Source organism: Mauremys reevesii, linkage group 1 (genome assembly GCF_016161935.1).
Source record: "Mauremys reevesii isolate NIE-2019 linkage group 1, ASM1616193v1, whole genome shotgun sequence".
NCBI classification, from domain to species: domain Eukaryota; kingdom Metazoa; phylum Chordata; order Testudines; family Geoemydidae; genus Mauremys; species Mauremys reevesii.
In genome coordinates this window covers 345,509,843-345,537,074 of record NC_052623.1, presented here as the reverse complement: position 1 = coordinate 345,537,074, position 27,232 = coordinate 345,509,843, and the positions used below count along the sequence as shown (strand labels likewise).

Genomic DNA, 27,232 nt, shown 5'->3' with positions numbered 1-27,232 from the left:
GGTGTACACTGAACACCTGTCCAAATATTGATCTCTCGGATGGTCAGAAAGTCAGATGGAAATCATTTACCGCCACCAGTGGAAATATGTATAAATATAGGCTCACCTTGATATTAGCTCTCTGAATAATATTTCTGTCCCTCCATGCCCCATTATAATCATGTAAACTTCTTATGTGGAGACAACTGTGTTGGCAACATTGAGAATTATTTCTTGATCCTGGTGTGGCCTTAACTCATTACCTGAACTGATACAAGCTGGAAGTATCAGAGAGGGCAAAACTAGAGCTGGATGGACGAAAGACAACAAGAAAAACATTAATGGAAAGTGTTGGGTTTGGGGTCAACGAAAGATTTCAGTAATGATTTTGATAATGTTTTGGATAAAAAAATTGATAAAATGTAAAAATAGAAAATTTAAAAGTCAATTTTTTTTGCAAAGTGTTTCATTTTCAAAAAACAAAAAAACCAACCCACCACTTCTTGATTACTCCCCTTCACTTTTTTCATTCAAAAAATTTCACCAGCTGTAGCAAAGAGTACATTGAAAATAAAAAGAGGAATGGCCTCTGTCCAAAAGGAGGCCCATTGGTGCAGTTTAGAATCAATGAATAGATTTTAAGGTCATTATAATCTAGTCCAGTGGTTTTCAAACTGTGGGTCGCATCCCAGTACTGGGTCATGGAATGTAAGGCACTGGGTTGTGGCAGCTCTGGTCAGCGCGCCGACCGGGCTGTTAAAAGTCCCATTGGCGGTGCTCCCTGGCTAAGGCAGGCTAGTCCCTACCTGTTCTGACACCGCGCTGTGCCCCGGAAGTGGCCAGCAGCAGGTCTGGCTCCTAGACGGGGAGCCACGGGGCTCCACACACTGTCCCCGCCCCGAGCACCGGCCCCACACTCCCATTGGCCGGGATTCAACATTTTGCTTTTCAAAATTTGGTTTAGAAACCCTGAGTTGAAATTAAAATGTTCTCCTACTTACATAATGCTATAAATGTTCCAGTTCTCAGTCAGCTGGATCAGCCCAGTGCCAGATATAGTTAATATTATTTATTATGATAGCACCTTGGAATCTAACCAAAGATTGGGGGCTCACTGTGCTAGGTTCTGTACAAAGAAGACAGTCCCTGCCCAGAGTACTGCAGGGGAAGCAGCAAAGGAATATCAGAATCCTAAAAATTCCAACAAACCAAGTGAATTTCTCAAAATATCAATTTTATGACCAATTGTCTAAGAATGCTGGCTTTGGTTTAACTTCTTTAGTAAAATATCTATTATTATTATTTAACTTATTTAATTTCAGGCAAACCCTGATTTTCCAAACCCCACATATTTGAACCTGAAATGTGTGTCTTCCATGAATCCAAATTTTTATTTAATCCAAAATCCGTTATTCTGAAATTGTGATTTTAAGGCTTCAGACATTCACTACCATTTCTGTAAAACTGGAGTTCACCTGTTTTCTCTGTTATTGGTAACCTGCTAAGGGACTGTTTGGGCTGAAATTAAGAGGAGGACAATTGAATCTGAATATCAGGAAAGACTTCTCCACTGTGAGATCTCAGACCCAAAGAAGTAGTGGACGCCTCATAGCTCAGGTTATTTAAAAGCAGTCTGGACAAAGCACTAGAAATATCTCAGAGAGAACAATTCCATACTATCAAGGAGATAGATATTCCCCTTGTCTGAATTCTAAATTGTTATGGGCTTGTCTTCACTGCATTGATAGCTCAAACTATAACTTGAGTTTTGCCCTAACCCAACTCCCTTACACACAGTATGGTCTTTAGCTTAAGTTAGGTCAGTGGTTCTCAAACTTCTGTAGTAGTGACCCCCCCACCTTATAAATTAAAAACACATTTTTTATATTTAACACTATTATAAATGCTGGAGGTGAAGTGGGGTTTGGGGATAGAGGCTGACAGCTCGTGGCCCCCCATGTAATAACCTCATGATGCCCTAATGGGTTACGATCCCCAGTTAAGGGGTGCTTTATACTCCTGCCAGCTGGCCTTCTTGGGTGGGTTGAAGTTGGAGTGCTGCTGACATTGGAGCTGGTAATGCAGTAGGAATGCAGCAGCTATAGTTACAAGAACTCATCGGCTGCTAATCCAATCACTCTGTTAATCCAATCACTCTGTGAAGCTCCAGTGTTGTTTGCAGTGTGGTCATCACCCTCACTTGTTGGAATAGAGCAGGGGTCGGCAACCTTTCAGCAGTGGTGTGTCGAGTCTTCATGTATACACTCTAATTTAAGGCTTTGCGTGCCAGTAATACATTTTAACGTTTTTTAGAAGGTTTGTACCGAAAACATCCTCAGCTCAGGGCAATAGGACCTTATGACACCCTACTCCAAGTTGTCATTCTCTGTCTTGTATGCAATCTCAGCAGCCTGACAAGACTGAGCTGTCATGAAACTTAGCAGCCCAAGCAACACACTTTTTGCCCACTTCTTCTCAGGATAATGGATGAAATGATCAAACCTTAAAAGCTAACTGTAATTACATAGCAAAAACCACAGTGTAATTACAATGTAATTATAAACTGCATCGAGAAAAGTCACAGCGTTAGTACATTGTATTTTCCATACTTGGCTTCCAACAGAATATGTATTAAGAACACCAGTGGGATGGTGCGAAGTAAATCAAGCATCTAGTCAGCTTCTGATCATATGAATCAGTAGTAATGCATACTGAAAAGCAAAACCTTATTGTAATTGCTATGTAACTGCATTGTAATACTTAGCCTTATTATAAACTTTGACAAAAAATAACTAAGGATCTATCTGACATTTTAAAAACCTACTTGTCCTAGAAGAGTAGAACTCTGCAAAGCTGCTGTATGTACAAACACCTATCCATGTGGAAAAGAGAGCAGGATATGAAAAATATTTTCTTAAATGGCACCTCAAAACTGAGTGTTGAGTGATTTATGATAGGTTCTTTCTAAGTGAAACTCTCTCCTACCACACTGTTAGTTTATACAACGCATTTGCTTTGCATTTTATGAACTCATTTGTGCTGACTTCTCCCTCAAGATGGTGCCTGGTCTTGTGTTTTGTTGTTATTTTTCTTTCTCTTTTTCTTTGGGAAACATCCCTTCTTCTGTGTTCGCTAGGCCTAATTCCAATTCTCCAGCTGGTGTGACCACATTGGAGTGATTCCTGATTTACATCGGCATAAATCAGGTCAGAGTCTTTTGTTCAGGGCATAACACCTGTAGAAGGAGCTATTCGTGTTGATGAGATAGTCTCCTAGAAAAATAATCCCGTTGGAAGTAATCCAGTTGAAAGAGGTTTTATCGCATACTTTTAAAATGCAATTTCTTGCTGACAACTGATGAATGTCTATGGAAGCTGCTCAGCCCGCCGCCACTCTGGTGTTCCCGCTGCTGGCCCCTTGCCAGCTGGGGTCCCGCCGCTGGTCCCACTCAGCACCCACTGCTGGCCTGGGGGAAGGAACCCCAGACTGGCAGCAGGCTGTGACCCCAGCTGGCAGGAGCCGGCAGCCGAAACCCCAGAGCGGCGGCAGGCTGAGCCGTTCAGCCCGCCACCACTCTGGGGATTCCACTGCCGGCTCCTGCCAGCTGGGGTCTGAGCCCACTGCCAGCCTGGGGGAAGGAACCCCAGGCCAGCAGCGGGTGCTGAGTGGGATCAGTGGTGGGACCCTTGTTGGCAGGCTCCGCCCGCCCTGCGTGCCATCAAAAATCAGCTCGTGTGCCACCTTTGGCACGCGTGCCATAGGTTGCCAACCCCTGAAATAGAGTATCTTGAGTGTACTAGCTCAGGCTAGCTGTTGCAATGAAGAGGAGCCCTCTTACATGTTTCTGTATTTTAGCTATAATTTGGCATGCCAGGGGGATATTGATCAATGTACTTTTCTTCTCATTCATAATTTACCTCTTCATTCTATAGCAAATTTTCTCTTCTTGTTATTTAAATATTTGTAAAATAGGTTGACTGGAAGTTGGATTTTAAGGACCTCAGCTAGGGTAATGAACACAGCTCCATTAAGATGCATTGGAGCTCCACTGAAACCAATAGAGCTGATCCCATTTATACCAATAGAAGGTGTAGCACTAAATATTTCCTTCAGGTAGAGAAGTGAAAAATTGCTGCATATGTTCTGATTGCTATACACTAGATTGAAATTAATCCTGTATTTCCTGTCTTTTAAAATATGAGGAAAAATCCTATAGAAATGACTTTTTATTGCCCTTTATCCCAGGTACTTGCTGCAAGTCAAACAAAGCCAGACTGGTTCTGGCTCTGCATAGGATACAGCAAGGAAATACTCTTCTTCCAGCACTCCGTGGGGAGAGGGTCAAATCACACAAGGGCGGGGAGGGTAGGATATAGACAAGTATTCAGCCCTGCTCTGTGCTGGTCCATAGCATGAACTTCTGAAAGTTTGGCATTTAGGACTGGAATGCCACTAAGTTCCTAAGAATTAAGATCCATTTAACATGCCCCATTCCTGGATTCCATATAGGAAGATTTACACATGATGTTTCCTAGGGAACATCAACTTGTTGCTACAATAGCTCAGATACATTATGTGGAGCTAGGCACCCATTTGATTACATCTCTGGCTAATTTGCTATTATATTTCTTGTGTTTCTTAGCTTGTAGTCTTTATTTATCTCTTGCCTTGAAAAAGCCAATCCTACTATGTTTTACTTTTATTTAAAACCTGCCTTTGTTTGGAGGAATGGAGTATAACTTCAGCTGAACTCTGGGAAAGGGCATTTAGATTAAAATAGAGACAATCGGAGGGAACATTAGAACCATAGATAGTTTACAGGCAGAAAGGTCTTTTTTCTCTTTGTGAGAAATCCAGAGATCCCCAGTGTTGGGAGGATTCAATGTTTGAGTAGGAATCTGAATTTGGTGGCTGGCCTTTATTTCTGATAGACTGTAACGAATGTGAGCACCCCCACACTTTGTGGAGGTTGAAATCTAGATCTAAATTTTGTAGTTTGGATCCATCTGTGCTCTAGATGTAAGTAACACTGAATAGTGTTAATAGAAAAAGAACCCTCCCTTCTACACTGAACAGGGAATACACTCCAGAGTTCTAGCTTTTTTATACAAGGCACAGGAAGTGTTGTAAGCTGCACTCTGATAACATTGAATTGCAGCACATTAAATGCTTTAAAATCCGGGGAGTAAACAGTTTAGAAGGCTTCAGAGCTTGTAGTGCAATGTTTGCAATTTTGACAGTGCATGAAAGCAAGCTTTTCTAGTTTTAAAAAAAAAAAGTCACCACATTTATTTTGTTCAAATAACATCAACAAGTGATGCTTCCAAGACAGCACAAAATCAGTGTCAAACCCAGGTCTATATAACACTGCTTTGAAAAAAGTATTACTAATTTTCTCATGGGCTTTTCCGTGTAGTGCTCATTGCTGCAGTATCACGGTGCTTGACAAATATTCATTATTTACACAACAACTCTGTGAGATATGGGGCTATTACTAGCCCTGTTTACAGATGGGGAACCAAGGTAGAGAGAGATTTAGGTCAAAAGTGCCCACTCACTGTGGGTGCTCAGTTTGAGACACCTAGGGCCTGATTTTTCAGCGGATTTAGTGTTGTGTTTAAAGCCTGGCTCCCATTGACTTCAGTCGCAGCTGCGAGTGCTCAGTACTGTCAGGAATAAGGCCTTGCAGCTGTAAGTCTCCTGACTGACTAATGAGCACAGCTGGGCCACATCAGCGAGGCCAGCTGACGGACTGCCTCACCCGAGTCTCTGAGGAAGTTAGCAGGCCTTTTCTTAAGCCCAGCAGCAAGTCCCTAGCTGTTTAATGCACATGCTTGTGGATTCTGCTTCCCTCTGCTTGGCTTCCTTCTGTCCTGCACCCAGCCTTGACTCTTCCCTGTACTTGGCTGTGTTCCAGCCCTGTCTCAGCCCTGCTCCGGAACCAGCCCTGCTCTGCTCCTGCCTTCTCTGATTCCATGGAGCCGGTTCTGACCTGTGACTCCAGTTCCTGGCTTTGGCTCTGTCTTGACCCTTGGCTTTGTCATTCAAGCCCTGACTTTGGTTCTGACCCTTGGCTCTGATTCCTGGTTTGGACTCTGCCTTGGCTCTGGCATTTGGACTCTGACTCTGGTTGTGACTGTTGCTCTGCCCACAACCCAGTCTCCTAACAAACATTTCTACAAATCAGATGCCAGGGTCTCAAGTGGGGTACCCAGAAAATGAGGCATACGCAATTAGGGACCACCTCTGAAAAGTTTGTTTTAAGTGACTTGCCCAGCATGACATAGGAACTCTGTGGCAGGGCAGAGATAAAGTCCGTGTCTCCAAAGCACCACTGAACTGCCTTGAGCTAGCAGTTCTCTGCCTCGTTCATTACATACCATCCTACTTCTGCAACAAAGGAAGCATGAGTCCTACAGATAGTGTTGTGCAGTGAAGGAGACTGTTTCATCCCTGGAGCAGAATCCATTCTATGCACTGAACAAGGTAGGGGTCCTGTGGGGGAGGGGGAAACTGTGTGATCGTGTAGTTAAAGAATATATCATAATGCATAGGCGTAAGGGGGCCATGCTAAGGTTTAACAGGCAACCTTAATTTTGGAATTTCCTAACTTTTGAGTGAATTTGCAACTGTGCTATGCTTTTAACATATTTCTTTCTGTGAAAATTCTGTGCTTTTTACAAAAGCAAAATGAAAAAACAGAAATTCCATCATGTGGCATTGTATTGACGCCCACGTGGGTCCTCAGCAGGGTGGAAAACTTTAGAGCCACCACGCATAAGCTAATGGAGTAAGTGACAGCAGTAATAGGCTATGCAGTGTTGTTGTAGCTGTGTCAGTCCTAGGAGAGACAAGGCGGGTGAGATAATATCTTTTATTGGACTCATAGAAACCATCCTCAAACCACTCACCACACAAAGGCCCGGCTTCCTCCAGGACACAACCGACTTCCTCCACAAAGTCTGCAACATGAACAATCTCCCTCAAAACACCATCCTTGCCACCACAGATGTCATCTCCCTATACACCAGCATCCCTCAAAGTGATGTCATAGCTGCATGCATCAAATATTTACAAGGCAATGGATAACCCTCAGATATTCACCCCAAACACATCACCAAACTCATCCATTTCATCCACAGCCATCACAATTTTACATTCAATAACAAACACCTTGTCCAAACATGAGTCTTCATCTCAGTCCCATTCTCCTCAACTCAGTCCCAGTTTCCACTCCTCAAGCTTCTCTTCTGGTCCCAGTCTCCTTGCTCAGCCAGTCCCCCCATGTCTGGCAATCTCTTCTTTACCCAGGCCTGCTGTAACCCCCTCTCTCCCCCACCCATGTTCCTACTCCCAATCTCCCTCTCTGGGCTCCTTGTAAAAGGTCAGTGTCCTGTCCTCCCACTCTGTCTCTTTGCTCCAGTCACTGCCAGTTCTCACCCAACCCATAGGTTGCCAGTTCCTGGCTCCATTCCTAGCAAGTGTCTCTTCTCCCCATGACCCTTGGCTCCTCATCCAGTATCAGTTTTCCGCCCATCTACTGCTTTTGCCTTCCCCATCTTGTGTCTTTTCCTGGGTCCCAGTCTCTTCGGCCAGCTAGTCCCAGTCCGCACTAGGCTCCTTGTCCTGGTCTACTCCACACATCGTTCCTGCAGGTCTGGCTTTTGTCCCCGCTGCATTTGAAACAGGCCATGTCCTTCTCCACTCTGCCTCAGTCCAAAAGGGTTGAGAAGGAGTGCCATTAAGAACACATGAGAGTTGGGGTCCCTGCTATAAGCCTGACCAGCACAGGGACAGCAAAAGATACATTCCTGATACTGAATCCACCTCCCTGCCAAATTTCATGTCCCTACTCTAAAGCCTGGTGGGAGCTAGAACTGTACAAAGAACAGGATTTTTTAACATGGACCAACCAATGTATTTTTCTGTAGCCTCATTCTCAGACATGGCTGAACCATTTTGGATGAAATCTTCTAGAGGAGTTCAGTCCAAAGCAGACACCCAGCGTGTAGAATTTCAGCCCAAATGGTTAAAGTTTGTTGAAGTTATAAGCAACTGAAAATGCGGACTTATAATGGGAAGTGTTGGGTAACCTTAATAATAGGTGGTGCTACCAGCCCCACATATAATATAAAAATATGAAAATGAGATAGGAGCTATTACCACTTCCACATGAGGATTCTGCAAAGAAATTACTAATACTGCACAATGGAGATGTGTGTAGAAAAGCACCATAGAGCATATAGGATTGATTTTTACCAGAATTGTTGTAATTTCGTGCTTCCTCTGTGAATTCAAATGATGAGGTTTCAAACTAAGGTACCCACTTCTCCATTCCTAATGTTGATGCCATGTAATAACATTAAGATCTGATCAACTAGTTACCTGCTGAGAATGAAGACAAACAATAAAATATTGAAAGGGGTTTGTTTCTTTTGTTTGCTGAGTTCAATATTTCTCCAGGGGATACAGGAGAGGAGTGGGGAAGCTAAAGTATTTCCAGTAGTAAATGTTTGCTTGAACTCATTGGCTTGTTTTGAAGATAAGCTTTGTTTGAGATTAATCATAGACTTTCTGGTTGCTAGAGACTTCTGGTTGCGGGTGGGTCATTGACCAACAATAGCTGTATACCATGTTTCCTGAGATTGAGCAATTATTTCCTCTTCTATGTACAGGGATATTCCACTGTATTTTAGATACACTGGTGCAGTTACTATTTGCAAATAATATACTGACTTTTTAATTATGTATATTATATACTCTGGTATTTCTTGTTCATGCTAGAGAGTTGTATATTAAAATGGATCTAATTTGGATATGCATGTATTTATTTGATACATAGTAAGGGACAGTAAGAGACCCCGACAAAATAATACTTGCAAGAGTAGTATGGAGCAGGAATTCACTCTACGTCATAACTGGGCTCAGTTATGATTTCACTGAAATCAACTGGACTTCTGTCAGTTACTACAGTGGGAACAGGATTGTGTTTATTGTCTAGAAGTTTAGGCCCCAGATTTGACCTGCTTTTAAAATGATTTTAAATCTGATCAGGAGCTTCTTCCAAATTCCATATGTTCAAGAAGGCCTCACTCTGGCCTGGAAATGTTTATTTGGCACCTACATTTTTTTTCATGCGTTGAACTCAGTTGTTGATGTACAAATTATGGGCCTGATCCTGCCACCCTCTATTCGCACATATAGGCCCTCCTCATGTGTTAGTCCTGTTGGAGGCAATTGTAATGTTCAAAGGAGAATAGCTTGCAAGAACAGGCCCTTTGTTTGCACCTACAAAGCATGGAGCTAGGGATCTAATGAGCTAGTTTGAACAGCCACATCTAAGTTTGTGTGCAAAACATTTGCCGTCCAAATGAGTTCTACCTCTGCTGTTGATGGGCTTTATCCGGACACACGCAGACTTATGGTAACCTTGTAAAAGTTCTGGAAACCAGCTGAATCAGATACTTACATATCTGCACTAACGTCTATAGACTTTAGTATTATTATTATTTATTATTATCAAAAGCTATATCCCTAAGCACACACTAAGCCCGCTGAATATTAAGTAAATAAAAGCACTAAGCAGTAGTTAAGCATTGAATTTCTTGTTTTAATAACCAATGCATGAATGCACTCTGAATGCAGTGAAGCATATACTGTATTTGAAAGTGACATTTAAATTAAAATATTCAGCCTCAAAGAAAAACTACAAACAGTTAAGGGAAATGCCTTGTTTGCCAGTTTTCCTAAGAAGTATAGCAAGTATATGCTATATTACAAAACACTGGTACAAATGCCACACAGATATCACATCAGGATGCTAATTAAACCAACACACAGACTTACAGGACAGGATGCCTTCTAGGATTTCGTTCAGATGCATGTTTCTCATGACTCGTTACCCAGAACTAGAGCCAGCCCAGAACTACGTCAATGTCTACACTACCGCCTATGTCGGCAAAATTTATGTCGCTCGGGGTGTGAATATTCAACTCCCCTGAGCAACATAAGTTAAACCCACATAAGTGCTGGTGTGCACAGCACTATGTTGACGGGAGAGTTTCTCATGCCAACGTAGCTTATGCCGCTTGCCAAGGTGGTTTTTTAACACTGACAGGAGAGCTCTCTCTCTTCGGCCTAAAGCATCTTCACCAGACGCGCTGCAGCGTGCCACTGTATTGGTACGGCTGCACCAGTGCAGCACTGTACGTGTAGACATGGCCTTAATGTCTATGTACTCAATAGTTCATGATGATATTTCAGTGACTTCTATGCAGCAGGATTAGTGCTTTAACAGCAGAATATACAGTTCTCCAAACATGCAGCTTAAACAGGAGCTGTGCAGTTTACATGGTACATTAAGTATGGAAAAGGCAGGATCTACTGTGTTTACACTTAAGGTGGCGTGTAGAGTACAGACATTCCACAGTAGCTACATACCTCAGTGAAAGACAGGCTGCATCCACACTTGTCACTGCGGTGTGACAATGAAGCTGCAATGAAAGGCACTGGCAACTGGCTCCGGCAACGTGGAGCTGCCAGAGCCTTTCCCCACTGCGTCCCTGCTGCCGGAGCTGTTCTCTGTTCCCCCCTGCTGCCGGAGCCTTTCCCCTTTGCTGAAGGAAAGGCTGTGCAGGAAAAGGTTCCGGCTGTGAGGAGGTAGAAAGACACTATACTGCTAAAAATAGCAGTGTAGACACGAGAGGCACTGCTTGGGGATGTAGAGAGACCATGTAGGATCTATACCCTAAGGTGCAGGCATGTAGGGCACTTTATTCTACTTGCCTCACCATCTGCACTTCTGTTTATACCCATGTTAGCTGAGTGCGCAATGTCTGTACTCTACATACTACTGTAAGTGTAGATGTACCTGGCACTCAGCAGCTGGCTGATTTCATAGAAGAGGACAGGAAACCAGCTAGGTCTCAGCGTAGTGTTCTCTTTGTTATTTCTGATAGTGCCATACTTCTGATGTCCTACAAGAGTCTGACTGGAACATTCAGTGGGAACTAAGAATTTTGAGTGCCCAACTCCCATTGAAAGCCACCCTTAGACCGCTTTGCAAATGCCGGCCTCTGTTTCCAAAATGCCCATTCTTGGCAATGAGGAATAGGACACATGATGGATTTTCATGATGGAAGGGCCCAATTTTCAGAAGCTCTGAGCACCCGCAGCTTCAGAGGAAGTCAGTGGGATTTGTGAGTTCCATGCTTCTAAAAACCAGGTCCAAAGATCCCACTGCACATTGGCATTGTTTTCTGTGGCACCAAGGTCCAGAAGTCTGGTTCTCACCATCTTTTCTATTGTCCACTCACCTCCTTCCTAACATGTCTGAAATAAAATTCTGCTCTTATTTACTGCCTAAGGCTCCTGCAGGGGGAAGCTTGAACATCAGTGTTGAATGTGGGTCCTTTGCCCCTCCCACAGTAAGTAATCTTTAGAAGAAAGCAAAGGGATATAACAAGAAGATAGGTGGTCATGATAGTGAGTGTGAATATGCTTGCTTTTAAGAGAGACAAGATGCTCCAACCCCATGATGCTGGGTACTGTATAGACAAGACAAAAGAAGTGGTTTACTTCTGTCAGTGGTAGTTATACGGCCCCCATCACCATAGTAACACAGTCCTCAATATGTTTATCTTCCTAACACCTCTATGGGGTAGGGAAGTGGTTTTACCACACACCGAGAGAACAAGTGTCTTTCCGAACCTCACACAAGGAATCTGTGGAGGAGCAGAGAATTGAACCTAGGTCTCCAGCTTGCACCCTGTACTATGCTTCCTTTTTTTACTTTATGAAGAACACCCTAAGAATGGTAAGAGTTCTGCTACTCAAGCTTCAGCTGCCTATCAGAGGAATCAAAACTGGGTTTTTCAGAATCTAGATCTGTAGAAATGGGCCCAAACTACAAAATATGTGGGTTTGGATTCAAGCCATCCCTAGTATTTAATGGACACAGAACATGTCATTTTATTGGTTCGTTGTGGTTTGTCATGCTACAAAGACGTATTGACTGAATGACACTATACTGATAGCCATCTTAATTGCCCTATAGTCCAGTATTTGCCATTGTGGCTGTGCAAGTTACTGAACTAATAGTAAACTGATCCACTGGCTCTGTACCTCTGGTAAATGAGCAATGGTTATTCCTCCAGGAGCAGTTTCTGCATATTTTTGTCTTCGAAAGAAAGATGATTAAACTGAACAATGTACACTCCAAAGTACTTGATAGGAAGCTGTTTCTCTTCCTTTCTGTGCCAGTGGCCGAGAGGAGGTAAGCAGGGTGGAAAGGATTAAAGTACAGGAAGTGATCAGGAATGGATAAGCAGATGTTTTAGTAACAGCTTAATGAGCAGCAGAGTGATTCCCAAGATGAATTCTAGATGTGTCCAGATAATTCCCTGCCTGTAGTTGTAAGGATTAGGTATGATTTACAGTGTGGGATATGTACTGATTGGATGTGGCTAAACAAGTCTGGTCCCGGTTTCCCTTAGGAAGCATGGCATCCCTCCTACCTGCACTGGCAAGATAACAAATAAATAAATAAATCACCAACTCCTATTATTAACAAAAAAGCTACATAAAGATTGGGAAGGTAAATAAAGATTTTTAAGTAAGATATCCAGATCTAGCTATTGTACTAGAGTGCTGAAGAAGAGAGGAACTTCTGGAGGCTGCTATTCATGGAGCTACGCTTTCTAATTTCTGAGCTCCATGCTGCACCTGGCTATGTGGGTGCATGTGCCAGTGCTGCATAACTTGTAAAAATTAGCCACAGCACTAGGCAGGCATGTGATAGAGATGAGTCACAAGACAGACAGTGATGTATAACTGCCAGTAGCCACATATAATATCCCTGCCTCCCCGAGAGCAGGAATGAGCCCTTTCTCTTCAAACAGCAGGCAGATTGCCATTTAGAGGCATAGCAATTTTCATCTCATTTTGATGGATTTCAATAACTATTTCATTCTTTCATGCCTTGCCATGCCCAGAAGTTTCATTGCTGGTTACTTATTGTTCGTATAGTAGCTGAATTAGTCTCTTGCATTTAGCTCTGGCTCTAGATGTAACCGGTAATTTTAAATCGTACCGTGCCAGCACTAAAATCAATAAAACAGCTAGCAGTTGGGGCAAAGCAGCTTTACTAGGAGATGCATAATAAATATTAAGTCCATGTATAGCACAGTCCGAGAGTACATTCTGATAGAGTCGAATGCTCTTAGGCAGTGCACTGAGGTGTACTAATTATTACTCTAAGTAACTGCACTGATTTGGAGAGATGAGGACTTCCATAGAAGCCTAGAAAGATTTAAAATGAAGTAACATACTGTACCAAATGAAAATACAAGGCTAAAATTGCCGTTTGCTGAAGTTTTATTCTTTATTTGGCAACCTCTGTTTTAAAACTTGCCTCTCTCCCCGAGTTTACTCATGGAGCACTGTACTACACAGTGTGAGTAAAGGTGGTCAAGTCTGGCTTGTGAGGATTATATTCTGATAAAAATTAGTAAGCAGGCTCCAAACTCAATTTTCCAAGCACTGTCGCCCCCAAGCTCCAGACTCTCTGTACTTGGCATAGTCAGGAGGGCTGTTTTGTTGAAGTTCCCATCAGCAAATTCAAATCAATGTAATGCTGACTTGCAGTTTTCATTTTAATTACATTATCTAAAGGCCATGTGTAAAACCTAATGGGGAAAAGATCCCATTAGGCAGGAGGCCAAGCATATGAAGCGTGATCATCAAATACAAAAGCATTTTATATCTGTATTGAAAGCGAGCTTGCATCTTACTTTAGATTCATCTAGAGCCTGATCCAAACCCTTTGAAGTCAATGGGATTCATTCCATTCTTTTCAATGGGTTTGGGATCAGAGCCCTAAGGAGGGATCTTCTCATATCTAGAACTTTTTAAGGCAATTCAAATTCCTGTTTGAAGCACTGTGTTGCCTTCTTCTGTAGTGTTATGGTTACCTCTGCTTACAGAAACTATTTTTATAACAGCTGCAGGAATTCTTGTCATAGTTTTGTGCTTTGGCCATTCTCACTGGAAAATTAAATAACAAGTACAAATTTTCTGGATTTTTTTCCCAAAAATGGTATTTAGGTCTACTATGGTTTTCAAAAAATTGAGTATTTTGTAGAAAAAGAAAAAAAATCCTTGTGATTATAGCTTTTTTGATTATGCATTTACAGAATATGCACTCATCATATTTGGATTAATATGATATGGGCACATCCTGTCCACGTTAAAGACTATTTATCCCTTAATCTGGGAGGAAACTGTACCCACAGGGCCAAATCCTGCACTCTTTATTCACTCCTTTCTAAGACAAAACTCCCAGTGAGGGCTGTGTGACTTTGAGCAAGTCATTGGTGCCTCAGTTTCCCAATCTGTAAAATTGAGGTAATGATACTAACTTCGTTTGTAAGTTGCTTTTAGATCTATGGATGAAAAGTGCTCTATATAAGAGCTAGGTATTATTATTATTTAACCATTCAGTACTTCAGTTTCTCCCCAGCTGTAAACCGATGATATCCATCTTTGTATAGAACTTTGACATCCTGAAGTGGCAGGTGCTATGGTTCTTTCAGCTCCACATATTCTGCAGGAAGGGAGAATCATTTTTCAGGAAATCAATGTCATTCCACGAATTACACCCTGAAATTAACTGGAGGAGAGGTTGAATTTTGAGGCCTCTATAGAAGTGCAAAGAAGTAGTATAATTAAAGCTGAGGTTTGAGTTCTTGCAATAAAAACCTGGCTAGCTAACATACAACCTCATCCAATGTCTTTGGGATGGTCTTACCATGCCTCTGTCATCACTGGTTAAAGATAGAGATGATGCTTTCAGCTCACATTTCCTGATGTCATGCCCACTGAAGTCAATGAAGATTTAAGAAGGATGAGGGCTTCTGACTTGACAAATGCATCATTAGGACATACACTTTCTACAGGATCTTTGAAATATTTTGTGGGCTAAATACTGCACAAGGGGTGCAGGGCATTTGGAAGCAGCTCCACAACTTAGGAAATTTGATGGATGAAATAATTTTCTTGAAGCCCTGACAACATCTTGCTATTACGAGTTTGTTTGGAGACCAGCAAAAAGAGTATCTATTCTAACACCTTTTGTTTTACCACAGTCTTGAAGTTGTGTCCATTTTAGGTACTTATAGGGCCCCTGTTACTATGGTATCACCTCATAACTTCCTTGTAAGGTAGGGAAGTACTGTTATTCCTATTTGGCAGATGGGGTACTGTCAGGAGCGGCGCCAGGGTTTCTGGCACCCTAGGCAGAATTCAGGGGGCAGCATTTTGTGTGCTCCCCACGGGGCGTGCGGGAGCTTCTGGTTCTGCTCCCGTTGTGCCGCTGAAGAAGGACCCTCCGCCGAAATGCCGCAGGCGACAGCAGCAGTCATTGAGCTGCTCAATTGCCTGCCGCTGTTTTCCACAGCACGTCGGCAGAAGGTCCTTCTTTGGCGGCGCAACAGGAGCGGAACCGGAAGCTCCCATGCACCACAAAATGCCGGCCCCCGAATTCTGGCGCCCTAGAAGACTGCCTAGGGTTGCCTAATGGAAGCGCCAGTCCTGGGTACTGTGGCTCAGATCCTCAAAGTGATTTAGGTGCCTAGCTCCCACTGACTTCAATGGAAATTAAGCACCTAAAGGCCTCTGAAGATCTGAGACTAGCAGATAATTGAACCCCTGTCTTCTGAGATACAGACTAGTGTCCTGGCTACTTCTTGTGTCAACCAGGCAAGGTACTAACAAACTTTAACAGGACTTTCTTTTTAAAGTGGAAACCTCTTTACCAAGCTGCTGCTGCACCCTCTGTAACTCTCACTCTGCCTCCTCAACTCCTCCCCCCATCCTTCCTGTTTCCTGTCCTTTCAGACACCCAACAGCCAGTGCTCCCAGTTCTAATAATCACAAGCAACATCTAAACACCACATTACTGCACCATTCTCCCCCTTACAAGAGTCATTTTTATAAGCCCTTAATGGTTTGGGGGTCTGAATATCTTACTGGATAAGATATGGAGAGAGGTAAATAATGGTGTCCCCCAGGGGTCTGTACTGGGACCAGTACTGCCCAACATATTCATAAATGATCTGGAAAAAGGGGTAAACAGTGAGGTGGCAAAATTTGCAGATGATACAAAACTACTCAGGATAGTTAAGTCCAAAGCAGATTGCAAAGAGCTACAAAGGGATCTCACAACACTGGGCAACTAAATAGAAAATGAAATTCAGTGTTGAGAAAGTAATGCACATTGGAAAACATAATCCTAACAATACATATAAAATGAGGGGGTCTAAATTAGCTGTTACCACTCAAGAAAGAGATCTCGGAGTCATTGTGGATAGTTCTCTGAAAACATCCACCCAATGAGCAGTCAAAAAAGTGAACAGAATGTTGGGAGTCATTAAGAAAGGGATAGATAATAAGAGAGAAAATATCATATTACCTCTATATAAATCCATGGTATGTCCACATCTTGAATACTGTGTGCGGATGTGGTTGCCCCATCTCAAAAAAAGATATATTGGCATTGGAAAGGGTTCAGAAAAGGGCAACAAAAATGATTAGGGGTATGGAACGGCTTCCGTATGAGGAGAGATTAAGAAGATTGGGACTTTTCAGCTTGGAAAAGAGATGACTAAGCGGGGATATGATAGAGGTTCCTAAAATCATGACTAGCGTGGAGAAAATAAATAAGGAAGTGTTATTTACTCCTCATAACACAAGAACTAGGGGTCACCAAATGAAATGAATAGGCAGAAGGTTTAAAACAAACAAAATGAAGTATTTTTTCACACAGTTCACAGTCAACCTGCAGAACTCCTTTCCAGAGGATGTTGTGAAGGCCAAGACTATAACAGGGTTCAAAAAAGAACTAAATAAGTTCATAGAGGATAGGTCCATCAATGGCCATTAGCCAGGATGGGCAAGGATGGTGTCCCTAGCCTCTGTTTGCCAGAAACTGGGAATGGGCGACAGGGGATGGATCACTTGATGATTACCTATTCTGTTCATTCCCTCTGGGGCACCTGGCATTGGCCACTGTTGGAAGACAGGATACTGGGCTAGATGGATCCTTGGTCTGACCCAGTGTTGCCGTTCTTATGTTATGTACTGTATTGATTACTAGAGGAGGGAGAGCCACACAATGCAGGGATATCATTTGCTATGGGTAAGGCTCAGATTTTATCACGGATATTTTTAGTAAAAATCATGGACAAGTCACGGGCAATAAACAAAAATTCACGGAAGCCCATCACCCATCCATGATCTTTACTAAAAATATCCCTGACAAAATGCGGAGGGAGGAGTGTCCAGCCCCATAGAGGCTGATGGCTCTTCGGTCCCCCTGCAGCCTGCAGTGGCTGAGCTGCTGGGGGAGGGTTCCTGCTGCAGGTGGGCAGCTGTGGCATTGTGGGGTACCCTCTCCCCCCGTGGCAGCTGAGCTGCGTCGGAGTCTCCTCGGTGGCTGGGAGCTCCAGGGTCCCCCTGCTGCCCAGTGGCTAGGAGCTGCTGTGGGCCTCCTGCCAACAGTGGCTGAGAGCTGTGGGGATGCCTGCTGACAGCTCCAGCCTGGGGCAGAAAATGTCACGGATTCCGTGACCTCCGTGACATAATCGTAGTCTTAGCAATGGGACAATTATCTTCCCCTGACCTTGGTTTACCCGCACCCCCCGACTTTTCATAAGTCTATATGCTCCATTATGTCTGCCACTCCCCTACCCTGGCTTTGCTGGATAGAATATAATTACATATACTGTTCTACACGTTGACACAACTTTGCTCTCCTCTCCCAATTTTTTCTGAAATGACACCCCTGGGTACCTGTATGCATTGTGCAATATAATGCAGTGATGGGCTAGTGTACGTACACACACACACACACACACTCTCTCTCTCTCTCTCTCTCTCTCTCTGCCACCACTGCTGGAAAGAATCAGAACTATTCCTCAGTATGTCATAAGCTTTTTACTGCTAGATGTCAGTTATGGTTCTCCTGTAGGTCAGTCAGTAGGGTTCTGTGCTTGGGAAGCTGTGTTCAGGCTCTGCTGTTGTTCTGAAGTTCTGAGTAGCTAGTGTGCATCATAGAACCAGTAATGAAGTTCCTAGATAGCTTTGTTGCCTATGTAATGAGTGATAATGGAAACCACAGAAAAACTATAAGGAGGAAGAAAATAAATATGGTTGAGTATGAGCATTTAGAGAAGAGAGATTTCCTGATTCCATTCCCTCACCAGTACCATCTGGCTGAACATTTGTCACTGCAATCCAAGACATTTTTGATTGATTAATGCTGTTCTTCATGTAAACACTAAACACAATCATTTTGACAAAATACTTTGACATTTTGCCTCCTGGATTATGAAATTTTCTGCCAGAGACTGTTAAATCTGCTCCTTTCTCACTGGGTTTTACAGCTAGATTTGCTATTTTAAGATGTTTGATTCATGTTTGCATTTTACTGTCTAGCTATAATATATATAGATATAAGATTTTTTTTTGTTATTGAACTTTTGGAAGCTCTTTAAGATACACCAGATACTATGAAAGATGCTTTAAATATAAAGAGATTATCTGGGGGAATAAAATTTGATCTTGCATTTATATAGCACATTTTATCCCCCAAGTTTAACAAATTGTAAACTGGAATCCCTTTGCTTGCCATTGAAATACATCCATCTGTGGGAAGAAACACAACAGCAGCTTAAAATAAGAACAGGTTAGGTCAGGAAGCAGGTGGGACAGGAAGAATGAAATCTTCAGTTGAAACTGCAGAAGTATTTAAAGTTGTTGCTATTATTTGAATTAAATAGCTATATTACAGTAGTGCCCAAAGGCACAAATTAAGATCAGTGCTCCATGGTGCAAGGTGCTGTACAAACACACATGAAAGCCTGGGCTTTGCCTCGTACAGCTTGCAGTCTAAGAAATATGTAGTTTTCTTAGACTGCAAACTAAGAAATGATCAAGACCTTATGTCTCATGCAAAGGGTAACATTTCCAACTATAAACTGCACCCTGATTGGGGCATTAGTTTATCACTGTGTCAGAGGGAAGAGTGCCACATACCAAATCACCAAGGAACTCAACATAATTCCTTTGCAGGGCAGTACTGCTTTTAGGCAACTTTGATAGAGGTGTCCATGAGAAGTCTCTCATCCAAGAACTGACCAGGCCTCAGGTTGCTTAATTCGAGAGATCTATTAGCCTTTCACAAAGGGAAATGTTCAGAGGCCAAAACAAAAGTTCAGTTAAACAGTAGTTATTCCTCTGATCTCACATGACAGAAAAAATATGTATATGGAATAAACAGAACCATTGCCTGAGGATCTTGCCCTGTCCACACTATGCAAGGACCAAGCAACCTGTCCCTGCTGCAGTGCCATCGCTTAGCCATCTCCTCACAAGCCCCTGCTGCATAAGTCCCCTCTCTGCAGGGTTTCTTAGCCACATTGATCGAGTTACTACTCTTCAGAACAGAAGTAACTCACCATGCAAATTGCAGCCTAATTTACGCTGCCCTGAGAGGGGAACATACTACAGTGATATTTGTCCCCTGTTCTGCTCCAGGTCGCATGAAACTCAGCTTGCACCCTGTAGCCCCATCTGTGTCCACAGGCAGATCAGCAGAGGAGGAATGTTCCATTCTGTAAAGGCCTTTCCCTTTTGCATGGCACCCTGTGACATACTTTGCATGGGTTTTCAGCAGTTTTGATCCCCAGCTGCACCAGTGGAAGTTGCACTATGTCCCATGTTTATAACTGCATCAAGAGCTAGTCCAAATGCCCTTTCTTCATAATCTCATGAATAGGGCTCTGTGTCTGTCACGGAGGTCACGGAAGTCACGGATTCTGTGACTTTCCGCAACCTCTGTGACTTCTGCAGGGGCCAGTGTGGCTGACTCCAGAGCTGCCCAAGCAGCTGGCTCCCAGGACAGCCACACCAACCACTGCTGGTGTGGTCCTGGAGACTGCGGCACCAGCCACTGCTCCAGCGGATCCTGGCAGCCGTCCTGGGACGGCTGGAGCAGCTCTGGTCCACAGCGCCAGGCAGCTGCCGTCCACTAGCCCCGACAGTGGTCCCCAGCGGGCTGGAGCAGCTGCGGTCCATGGCCCCCGGCGGCTGGTGGACAGGTCAGGGGCTATAAATTTTTGTTTATTGACCTTGACCTTCCATGACTTACTAAAAATACCCATGACTAAATCGTAGCCTTACTCATGAATTGGGATGTAGTGTTTTTCTCTGAATTTGATTACACTGCACTGCGTCGTTTCCCTTTGGTCTCCATCCCTTAATGCTTAGTAAAGTAGAGCACAACAGCTGTTCTGTGTGAGCAACAGAGGGAGCGAATAACTTGTTGGAGATTAGGCAGAAGTCAAACATATGGTGCAAAAAGTGAAAGTGGATGCATGTGAGACAACATTTCCCAATGGTCGGTGCCTGTGCGACTGTGATGCTTGTGTATTTAGGAAGTCTGATAATATTCTACCACAGGAATTACAACTTTCTACAACATGGAAACAGTGGCACTGCAGAGTGGGGTAAAGGACACACCACTTTATATATATATATTTTAAATAATTGGAGATATACCAATCTCCTAGAACTGGAAGGGACTTTGAAAGGTCATTGAGTCCTGCCCCCTGCCTTCACTAGCAGTACTAAGTACTGATTTTTGCCCCAGATCCCTAAGTGGCCCCCTCAAGGATTGAACTCACAACTCTGGGTTTAGCAGGCTAATGCTCAAACCACTGGGCTATCCCTCCCCCCTTTACTTATGGGAACAAAATCTAGGCCTTTCCCTTCTAGCTGTAAAGAGAACCAGAGGCTAGTAGCAGGAAAGTCTCCCAAGCCTTTCAGAAAGGATGGTTAAGGCACAAGTCTGGAAGTCATGAGACCTTAGTACTACTCCCAGCTCTGCCGCTGATTTCCAGTGTGATCTCAACTCAGTTTCTGCTGTAATTGGCCTGTTTGCAAAGTGGGAATGGTGTAATACGTTCCTAATAGGAGTCTAGTTAATTAATTAATTAGTTCTTGAAGTCAGTGGGACTCATGGAATAAGGGTATTAGAATCTGGCCCTTAATGCCTGTGAAGTCCATTCAGTTCCTCGGCTTGAAGGTGCTGTAGAAGTACCGAGAATTAGTCAGAGTATGTGCTGTTGGCGTGGTAGTTGTGACCACTACGAAGAACATTTCAAAGCACATAATATAAAGTTTTATCATCTCTCACCAAGTGCTCTACTAAGGTATCTGTTTAGTAACTTTACACATCCATCTTTCATTGTTATTTCACATAAGTTTATCTATCATAATGCAAACTACTCAATATATTGTATTCTGTAACATTATATACTAAGGTAGCCAACAAGAACATGCATATTTATTTGTTCTTATGAGATAGGTATGTAGCTGTACTAAACAGTGTAGTAGTATGACATCCAAACTTATAATGGGTAAAATCCTGATCCACCTGAAGTCAATGGCAAAATTCCCATTGACTTCATTTGGGTCAGGATTTCACCCAGTGTGTGCAGTATAGCGGTGGATGCCATTAGAAGCATGCATGAACCACTGAAGGTAGCAATGGGGAACATTTGTATTAGTATGAGGGTGTTGTTAAGGATTGAACAAACTGAGCCCAGGCTGGCTCATGACTGGCTGTGTCCAGAATTTGAATATCTGGAATATCTGTTTCTTTATTTGTGAGTAGGTGGAGCTGCTTATTGAAGACAGCAGGGGATTAATAGATGCTTTCCTCAAGGGCATAGTCCTGCAGACTAAGCAGGTGCCCTAATCACTGGATTCCCTTTCTTGCCCTTCCTGCCCTCTTTAGGAAAGTTCAGTGCCAAACTCAAGGACCAGATTGCACCCAGACCCTTCTCAAGGGCACAAGGAACAGGAAAGTCTTCCTGTTACAGCTTTCTTACCTGGTCATATGCAAAGGGGCATGCACAGTCCAGCCCCAAATCTGGAAAATTTATTGTTACTTATATAGCACCTCCGGGGTGTGCTAGGTACTCAAATACTACAACAATGGTACGTGCTATAGGTAAATAATAAGATGAGTCCCTGCCCCAAATGGCCAACAGGCTCAGTAGACAAAAAGACCCATGAAGAACAGTGGTAAGGCAAGTGGAATGAAAATAAAGTCAGTCCAGTGGTTAGGGCACTAGCTTAGGTCTTGAGAGACCAAGTCTCAGTTCACTGCTGTGTCACAGATTTCCTGTGGGACCCTGTGCAAGTCACTTGGTCTCTGTGTGTCTTAGTTCCCCTTCTGTACAATGTGAATAATAGCAGCCACTGACCTCATGGAAGTTGTGAGGATCAGTACATTAAAGGCTGTGAATTGTTGTGACGCTTGTTCGTTGAGGCATATAAGTTCATTGGATAGATAGAAAGGAATACAACACACACACCAGCATAATGATTGAGAATACGAGTGTGGGCACAATAATGTATCCTAATGACTCATTTAGTTTGATTTCAGTGTATTTCCTAAATAACTGTTTTGCAAAAAGGAAGATGATGTAGTTGTGCATGAAATGGCCATTTTAATTTTAAAAAATTGCAATTCGGGCTTTATTCCTACTTTTTCAGTGTAAATAGCATATCTGTTTGTGTGGCATTGTCTGTAGCATCTGTACTACTTGTAGATTTCCCTGAAGTCAAAATTACTGCTTCAAGAGCTTCACTATGACATACTCTTTTCAGTGTCTTGCTTTGACACAATTCATGCTTCAGGGCAGTAAGTATCCAGCCATCTGAGTCATTAGAAGTATTTTGCAAAGATATACGCTGTTAACTATCATAATTCAGTCCATTTTACTTATCAGCATAACCTTGTATGGTAATTGGTTCTCTACTAAATACAGTCCAGAGAGCGAGAGAAATGTGGGAAAGGGAACATGAACTAACACGAGGGGGCTCAAGTCTCCTCTCACCAGGGTGACACCCATGGAACCCCGTTGACTTCAGTTGAGTTATTCCTGTTGTGCACTGATGTAAGTCAGAGGTGGATCAGCCCCCAGATATTTGTTAGTGCAAAAATTGTTTTCCTACCAAACTCCGTGTTATTTTATACAGCTTTTTGGTTATAAATTATATTAATGGCCTCAAGGTCTCAGTCCTATTGAATGGTCTTGAATGATGATTTGCAAGGCAAAACGCAACCCACATTGTGTTTATTCTACTCAAACTTTGAATGCACCACATTAAGCCAAACATGGGAGTATCCTTTAGAGGGTGAATATCAGCACTGTTCTCAGATAATATACTATTCCTCCAGCTAGTTCTTTCCTATATAACACAGGCCTCTTAACAAGATTAAGTGACAGTTACCTGTTTTAGGACAATTCCTGCAATACAAGCTGTTGTACTTTGCTCAAACTTGAGTTATCACTTGATATGTAGCATAACATTCAGTGCAATCATATACTGCGCTATTAACTTATGAAGAAAAAAATACTGATTTGCAGAACCCATTAGACCTGAAAGATTGAAAGCAGAAGCTGTTGGCCACAAGGTTTCCGCTTCCAACAATATACCCAGAAGTTTTCAGAAAATTCTACAGGAGCTTTCTGATAAATGTGGATAAAACTCTTATAGCTATAGCAAGTGGCATCAAACCCAAAAAACCAACCTTTGGCAAGCACCGATAGCTCAACTTGACATAAAGGAGCTTCTCCAAAATATATTTTATTATTTAATTTAGCCCTCCTGGTACATGCAGCTACACTGTAGAATAGTATTTACGTCTTTCTTGTGTGTTCCCCTGTGATTCCAGCCTCTTAATCGGCTGTCTGGATGTCTTGATGGACCTGGACTTAGATCTACAAGAAAGAATGGCTACATGCTGGGCGGAGGTGATATAAATCCACTCTGTTGACTCAAACACATACATTCTGTAGATGAATCACCAGAAAGACTGTTTTTTAAAGGCTGTTGATTCACTCTTCTTGGTGAGCTGAAAATAGACTGTATTGTTCTCATAATCCTGTATAGAGCATCTTGAAACCTCGTATAATGTGAAGGGCTTTTTGTAAATCTTTTCCTACAGCAAGAAAATGACCGTATTCAGTTGTGCCTACAGATAGTGATGCTAAGTAATTATTGTTGTTTTTTTTCAATTTCCTCAATATTTCATTATAATGTCAATCTCTTTCTTACAATTATAAACCTTATATACCCTACATGTAGTTTTCAGAATGAACATTACAGAATCTCAGCAATATATGTAAAAAATAGATCAGATATCTATGTAAAAGCCCCATAAGCCTGTGAAACAAAAGTTGAGCTGCTTAGATTCATAATGCCCTGGTTATTGTCTTTACTGTGAAGTTCCGAGCGGCAATAGCATAGCAACGTGTTCCTAGATAGCTATGGCTTTGTTTAACAAGTGATAATGCTAATGCAAACCACAGAAAAAGCAAATTTGGTTGGGAAGCTATAGAACAGGAGTGAAACTTCAGATCTTTCCACCAAATTTAACAACTGTGATTTAGCACTTTACATGTATTTGTATATATCTTATCAAACCTGACATATTCACCACACCTAACACACTTATCATAAGCTGTATCTAAAAGGTGCCATGTAAGGTATTGTATACAAACTAGTAACACTCTGGTCCCGAAAATCACTGCATGATGTATGTATGGTAAACCCACAAAGGACGTTATAGATATGTGCTGAAAATGTATTCTTAACATGTATTTGGCAAGCAGTGCCTAAGCCATGCTTGTTTCAGAAAAAGGCATGTGGTTCCACTGGCTTGAATGGGTCTCCTATGTAAGCTAGGTAAGGTGTGATCAAAGACAAAGAAAAGCACATTTACATACAAGGCAAACAACGCCATCAGGAGAGGAAGTGGGGAAAGATGAATATTTAACAACCTCAGTTGGGGATGGAGACTGTACCCCAGGAAACCTTCTGGCTTTTTGTAATAGGGTTAGTGAAATTTCAGAGATAAAAGCAGAAACAGAAAACCATTTTGGTGTCCATCACTTGAGGAATTTAAGGGGCTAGAGCTCTTGAAATCACAGAAAGTTGGATTCTTCACCCAAGGGGGTCTCTAGGAACCAAGTGTAGGTGAGAACCCAGCTTAGGCCAAGATTGTAACTTGCTGAAATTAAGTTTTAGTCTTAGAAGCCTATTTTTACTTTTGTTTGCTTGTAACCCTTTCTACCTTTATTCCTTATACTTGGTATCACTTAAATCTATGTCCTTTTGTTAAATAAATTTGTTTTCCCTTTACTGTAAAGCAATTCTGTGCTGTGATTAAAATAAGTGTTTGTCAAACCCCAGTTAAATTAATGAGCTGCAGTGTGTTGTCTCTTTAAAGGAGCAACAAACTTAATAACTTCTGTGAGTGTTCCGGGAGAGGGCTGGACACTGCAGGGCAGATGGTCTGGGGGAAATTCAGTAATGGGAGGGTGTTGGGGGTCCCCCTGCAAAAAGTAACTGGGCGATGGAAGCCAGGGTGTGACCTCCATGGTTGTAGGATGGCTGTTGGTGCCAGGGCTGTGAGCCACAGCAGCATAACATTGAAGGCACCCAGAGTTACAGGGCAGGCAGTAACACAACCCCTTACTGGTCTTGGTTGAACCCAAAGATTGTCACAGTGGCCAAATCAGACGTTAGCCTAGGCTGCAACCTGGGCATGTCTTTTGAACTCTGCCCTATCTATGCTAGCCTCCTAAAATCTGCTAGTTCCCAGTTTGGCCACAGCCAAACTTTAAGTATATGCTTAAGCATGATTCATAAATTTGGGTTGAAAGCCCTGTGACGATACAGTCTGAGGGTCAATCCAATAACTTTGCGGTTTCCTTTTCCTCAAGGCTGTAGTATTTCATTAATGTTTTCTGTCAAGTGACCAATACATACTGTACAATAAAGAGGAAACAAAGATCTTTTATCTGGTCCGGCACCTTAGTCTAGCTGTCTTACTAGTATTGGCCGGTGGATTGCCCTCCTGTCCCATACAGATGACAAATGGAAAGACCAAGCTCTTATATTGGCTTGTCATCAGTAAATCTCAAGATGCTTTACAAAGGAGGGCAATGTCATTATCCCCATTTTACAGGTGGAGAAACTGAGGCACAGAGAGGTGAAGTGAATTGCCCAGGACCACCCAGCAGGGCAGCAGCAGAGCTGGGACTAGCAGCCAGGCCAGTGCTCTATTCACTGAGCCAAGCAACAGCCCTATCAATAATTCATTAACAAAGAACAGCTAATCAGATTACAGCACCTCACACATCTCCGGCCACACTCAGAAATAATTAACAGAGGGGCAAATCATCCCCTTCGGTACAGCCTGAGTATCTGGGGAGCCCGTTTCACATGACACCATTGGAAGGACTCTGAAGTGAGCTGCTCACTCAGCTATGGGAGCCCTGAGACTTCAGTAACTCCCATGGTTCCTGCACCCCTCTCTTTCGTGACCATCATAGGTGAGTTGCTGCAAATCCACTGGTCTTGCTGGCTCTGCCCTGCCCCAAACCATCTTGTCCAACTCTGTGTGGGGTGCCATGTTCTGTACTCTCTGTGGGCTTCCCAAACCCTGCCCACTTACCCCATATAATGTAACTGCATTGCAGTGTGTCCGAGTGCCTCCATGCCCACAGCCCGGGCCTTCTCCATTGCTGTTGATGTCACTAGGAGTCCTTCCTTTGACTTTGATGGGCCCTGGATGGATCAGGCCCCAAGGGAGAAGTCAGGCCCCTTTGTGTGGAATTGTAACAAACAAATAGTTTAAAAATTACAGGGGCAATACAGGGTCTGTGATAAGCCAAGGAAGCAGAGACAGCTTTTGAAAACCAAATCCCCTGGCAGCATGACCAGACAGGCCAAACAGTGTAGGCAGGGACAGAGACTGATACTCATGGAAAGAAAAGTGGGATCTAAGTGTCTTCCTCCTCAACATGCTGAGACTCCCAATCCTGTAATTGGATCTCTGCGTACAAGCCTTCGCATGCGGAGCCTCTCTGAAATCAGCAGGGCTCTTCACAGGGGTAAGAGTTTCCCTACACAAATCCAGTTACAGGATCAAAGCATAGATAAGACTGACTTCAGGTGTCTCAGATCCTTGAGCTGACAGAGGCCGGGAAGACTGTTAAATTACCAGGCACTGGGAGGATGTTGCCAATCTCAAGCTAATTCTAGCAGCTGGTATGTAGGAGTTAATGCAAAGATGATGTACAGCACTTCACATGGAGTGTGAAGAGCAGCTGTC

The 27,232-nt window shown here is 42.9% G+C and overlaps 1 protein-coding gene across 5 annotated transcripts in view; it reads left to right on the top strand.

The window, feature by feature from the left end:
- CAMK1D (calcium/calmodulin dependent protein kinase ID) overlaps window positions 1-27,232 on the top strand; it is a 351,475-nt gene that overhangs the window by 210,935 nt on the left and 113,308 nt on the right. The window lies entirely within an intron of this gene.